The sequence below is a fragment of the Apis dorsata genome, unplaced genomic scaffold (genome assembly GCF_000469605.1).
Source record: "Apis dorsata unplaced genomic scaffold, Apis dorsata 1.3 scaffold_100, whole genome shotgun sequence".
NCBI lineage: Eukaryota > Metazoa > Arthropoda > Insecta > Hymenoptera > Apidae > Apis > Apis dorsata.
The window spans coordinates 64907-70307 of record NW_006263398.1 but is presented as its reverse complement, the minus strand read 5'-3'; the positions used below and the strand labels follow the sequence as shown (position 1 = coordinate 70307).

Below are 5401 nucleotides of genomic sequence, written 5' to 3'. Positions count from 1 at the left end.
TCGAGATCTCTCAAGGGACACGTGTACCCCCTCCTCTCCCCCTCGAATCGATCGGAATGTTTTCGCCGAATTTTCGCGTCCGTTCGTATCGCATTCGCACGAGGAGATGGCAACGAAGGATCGTCGATTGAGAAACGTTTCTCGATCGATCGGAAGCGCGTGATTTAAAAATGCTCACGCTTGACGAGGATCTCGATCTCTCTCTCATCTGGAATGAGATCTTAACGATTTTTCCGCGTGGAATTTTTACGAGGGGAAGAAAACTTGTTCCGTCGAGTCGACGAAAGAAAGTAGCTGGATCCTCTTTTTTACGACCCTCTCCACTCGATTCGAGATTCGTATGTAAGATGAAAATGTACGAATTGAATGTATGCTATACATACGTGTACTATACATCGTATCGGATTAATGGAATTAAGCACGGAAAAGATTGGTGGTAGTAGGGAAGTAGCGAAGCGTGGTCCGGCTAATACGCGTAATCCGTGATGCATAGACGTACAATTTTTAGCGCACTATGGCCATCGATAGTTAGAACAAACACGCGCCGGCCAAGTAAAATATTGATTTCATAAATATTGAACCGAGGCAACTGCCGAGGTTTTTCGAAAGCGCCGCTCGTTTTTCGAAAAAGGGGTGGAGATCCGTTCGCAACCGATCGAGGGAGGGGGTCGTTGCGCCTCGCCCCCCGTCCATCCTATCTCTCCTCCTCCTCTCGACGCTCGTCAATTCGATCCCGAGGGGGAGACAATTTTAAAACAATTTTGATATCTCATCTCCCGCGAACCATCCTCCTCCTCCACCAACAGAAATCCTCCGTCGGATTCGCGCCCATTCCCCCGAGGGGCACGAAGAAAACTTTTCAATTTCCGCGGGAAAAACCGCATTACCGATCGACCATTTCGCCGGATGACGATGACGACGCGGCAAAGATTGGAGGGGAGAGGTTTATCAAAAGGCTTATCCCGCGAAACCGAAACAATAATTCAAGGTGAGTTGTCTCTTGCACAGCCCGATTCGAGAGCAAACTTCGACCACCGTTATTTGGGGATGTTATTACACGACGCTCCGCAAACTCCCCCCGAACGGAACACTCCTTCCTCTCTTAATCCGAATAAAAACTGTCCCCGTGTTTGACAACACTACAGCCGCTAGTATTTTTATTCGGATTAAACGCGATCGCGTGGGTAGGAGAGGGGGGCCCGTGTTTACCGTGTTTACCTTTTCTCCCCTCTCTTCTCTCCTTTGCGTTCCAAAACGTTCTTTCCATTTCGAACGTTCTCGAGAACGTGGCATTTTCAATTTATATTTTTTTCACGAATTATTAATTAAATAGACCAATTGGTCCTTCATGAAATTCGTCGATGAAATTTCTGACGACGCGCATATTCTCGTCGAGATGTAAGATCGTGGTTACCAACAGTGAGATACGTTCACGATGTTCTTAGTTGCGCTGCGTTTGAAAGAAAGGCGAAGCGATAATCGGCGCGCGAAGAATCCCGATTTAAATCGTACCGAATAATTGCTCCCCGAAAAAAGGGGGGGGGGGGAGTTTACGAGAAGAGGGAGTTGTAAGTAAACCAATTGGCGGGGAAAGTTTTCTCGCGCGAAACGACGAGGGGAGAGGGAGAAAAAAGGACTGGGGATGGAACGAAATCTGGAAGAGTGCTCGATCGATTCCTTGGGCGAAAGGGAGGAGCAATCCTTTTCTCTCGCGATAGCCCACCACCACCACCACCATCACCACCACCACCACCACCACCATCTTTCGATGTTTTCCTTCTCCGTTCCCTGTTCCCACGCTGTTGCCGCGCTCCTCTCTCCCGCGGCCAAATAAATTAGTTGTCACCGAAGGAAGCAGAAGCCGGCCGGCTGGCTGGCGGACGATAAAATTACCAGAGCGCGAGCTTAGCGTTTGCGGGAACGGTTTAAGGGCGTTCTCCGGATTAATTTGATGCACGAATAGCGCGCGGATTGACCGCAATCTTGGCCGACCGATGGTCAAACTGGAAAGGGATGAAGGGGTATCGCGCGAGTGAATAAACGCCTCGCGTGTACACGAGAAGATGAGAGAAATTTCTCGAATGTGATAAGATTCCGAAGAATTTTTCTTTCTGAAGCAACATTATATTTTTAAAGTTTCGAAGGACCATACTTTCGTCCATCGACTCTCAATATTTGTACTCTTAACATTTCTTTAAATCACATAATTTAATCGTGCATCGTAGATCTTATTCCTTCGATGTTAAAACTTGACTCGAAGAAAGTTTTCGTAGTTTTCTTTCGTATTTTTCTAAGCAACAAAAGTTATTGAAAACGTTATATTATCCCGACAAATAACATGGTCATCTTCTGCTAATAATTACTCCGTATGCCTCTGATGAAGGATCGCGTTACAAAGCTTGGCGCCAACCGAGATTTTAAAGGTAACGAAATTTATCGTCCCGTCACCTAGACGGAAGCTAGCAGGGGGGAGGAACGTCGACCGCGGGGGGAAATAAATGGGCGCGGATAAGTTTGGCTTAAAACGTCGAAATTGAAATTCTGCGTCATTGCGGTCTCGATAATTCCGTTTCCGGGGAACGGAAGTCGGCGCTGGCGCTAAGGTTTCGCCGTCCCGGCGAGTGGATATCGAGTGACACGTAGTTAGTAGGAAGGTGCCTCACCTAAATCTCGATGGGGGCCGGGCTTTCTCGGAACCGGAGGTCCATAATTCTGCGAGAGCTCGCCTGGTTGCGGCGGAAGGATCCCCGGGACGAGTCGCGACCTTCGAATCGGAGCGGAGCCGAGGGGAGCGAGGGGGAGGGAAAAATAGGAGGAGGAAAATAAGTTCGGCCGGATCGAAGAGGAAGAAGAAAGGAAGAGGGAAGGGAGAAGGGGATTTGGGCCAAGCTTGGACGTACGTTCGTTCGTCCGATCGGGTGAAAAGAAAACGAGGGAGATTTGAAAATTTGAAAGTTTGGATGAATTCGAATCTTGGAATTTTCATCGAGTCGAGCGGAGAAANAGGTAGATTTGTAGGCAGATTCGAACCTTGAAACTTCCATTCGATCGAGCGAAAAAAGAGAGGGTAAAAATAAAAAAAAGGGACGGAAATTTGGAAATTCGAATCTTTCGAATTTCCATTGGCTTGGAGCGGAGAGAAAGAGAGAGAGAGAGGGAGGGAGAGAGGAAAGAAGNAGGTAGATTTGTAGGCAGATTCGAACCTTGAAACTTCCATTCGATCGAGCGAAAAAAGAGAGGATGGAAATTTGGAAATTTATACGCAAATGAATTCGAACGAGAATGATTCGGAAAGCAAACGAGAAGCAAGGAGAATGAAATGGATGAAAAGAAGAAGAAAAACAAATGTGCCATATAATCGGGATCGGATGACCGGAGAGATGTGAGAATTTACGAAGAAATACACGAAAGCTGGAAGAGGGAAGAAGACGCGGTCGTGGAGGGAATCAGCATAGAGAGGCGACATTAATATCCATTATATTCCCTGTGCCATCATCCGTTCGTCTTCTTCCGTCCATTCTCGCAGAAACGGGGCACATCCCCGAATCGTTTCGTGATTTATAGAGAAAGTTTAGCCCCCGTGATTACCCCCGTGTAGCGACAGTTGGCCGCCCATTTCCACCCCTTTCCACGTTTCCCCGCTCCACCGCCGCTTCCCCCATTTCCCCGTTATCTCACTTTCCGTCATTCGCTCGAATTAGTCGAAATGCTGCGTTTCCGGTCACGTTGTTATCTTTTCCGTGCCGGCCGAGCTTCGAAAAATCCTCATCGATCCCGCTTCTCACCCTCGAGAGCCTTTCCAACGGCTATCGAATACCATCTCCACCTTCCAATCCCTTCGAGGGACGAGCGATCGATTACTACTCGCGAACCAGAACTATTTCGCCAACCAACACTTATTCCACGTTCTCGTTCCAACGAAAAACTCCTCGTCGACGGATACGAAAAATCGCGCACGGTCAGCCCTCCGAGAGAAGAGGGCACCGTTGGCGCGTGCGCGAGCTCGGTCGTAAAAAACGGTCACGAAGCGTATGACGTTTTATTCGAGAGAGATAAACGTTCATCCCCTCTCTTTCCCCATTCATTTTGCATTCTTTCGGTTTCCATCGCGGCGAACGCATCGCTGCCACGGAATTCCGATGGAATTGCCGCTGTCGCACCGTATCTCGCGAAAAAAAGGATAAACGTAAGTTCGTCGTCGTCGTCGTAAACGATCGAGATATTTTCCTCTCCCAGCGAGATGATGTAACCTCCCCTCGATTCTCCGCCCGTCGAGAAGTGGTTTCTTTCGACGGATCGTTGACGTGTCGACCCACGATTTTTTCCGCGCCACCACCAAGCGATTATTCGGTCGAGGGTACGCATAACGAGGGGGGAAATCGTCGCTCATCGCCGGATAGAGAGAGCGCGTGTTTTTCGTCGCACGACACGTACCGCTGGAACCTTAAGTAATACCTTACTTGGTAATGCGGTCCTCGTGTCGACTCTCTCTTCGTCTTCTTGTCTTGAGAACCTCGTGCTTCGATGTGTGCGGATGCACTAAAAACTGCGTATTACCTCTTCTCTCTCTCTCTCTCGTTCCCTCCTTCCGTCTTTATCCACCCCCGCCGCCCGAATCTCGCTCATTCCAAACAGATGTCGCGTTATGACTCTTGCGCGACTACAACTCATCTCCTCTGTAGCTTTCTACGCTCGCCAGATGTCATGTAAAAAGTTGCGCGAGCGACTCGAAGAAGGGTTTCCGTGATTCCCTTAATTCCCGTCTCGCTTTAATTTTCCTTCGTTCGAATTTCAGATCGTTTAAGAAGAACGAACAAAGGAGAACGGAAAATTGGGGAAGAAAATCGAACGACATCCCACCCGGAGAAGGAGAGGCTTCGATGTATAGGTTAGTTAATTTCTTGATTAAAAGAAAAAGAAAAATCTTACTAATACCCAAAAGATCGTTATCTCGAACTAACCTCGATACGATATTTCGATGCACGAACCTCGAAACGATAGGGGAGACCCAACCTCTCCCTCGATTTTATTTCCGTCCGATAAAGGACGTTGCTGGAAGAATCGAACAGAGAGCACGCTTCCATCCCCTCGCTGACCATTATGCCCTCTCCCCTCCTCCACCAGGAGGAGAAAGAAATTAGCCGCGAGTTAGAGACCCACGGAACGGGGGATCGAACGCCCCTCGGTTTACACGCGCGTGATTAATGCCCCGAAAGGTTGATCCCGCGATTTTAATAACCGTTTCACCCCCTGGCCCGCGAATATATACCGGCTAATAGGAGGCGCGTATTAATGGAAACGGAGAGGAGGGGCGTCGTGGAAGATCCTCGAAGGAGAATGGCGGCGAGGGTCGCAGCGGGGGTGGGCCTGTGCTCGCGCGAAAGATGAAACTTTGATGAGA

At 48.8% G+C, this 5401-nt stretch overlaps 1 long non-coding RNA gene across 1 annotated transcript; it reads left to right on the top strand.

The window, feature by feature from the left end:
* The first annotated feature begins 2908 nt into the window (after nt 1–2908).
* Nucleotides 2909–3325, top strand: LOC116185125. The gene is made up of 2 exons (XR_004149909.1): nt 2909–3006; nt 3147–3325. It is a non-coding gene; the product is annotated as an uncharacterized LOC116185125 (long non-coding RNA).
* The last annotated feature ends 2076 nt before the right edge of the window (nt 3326–5401 follow it).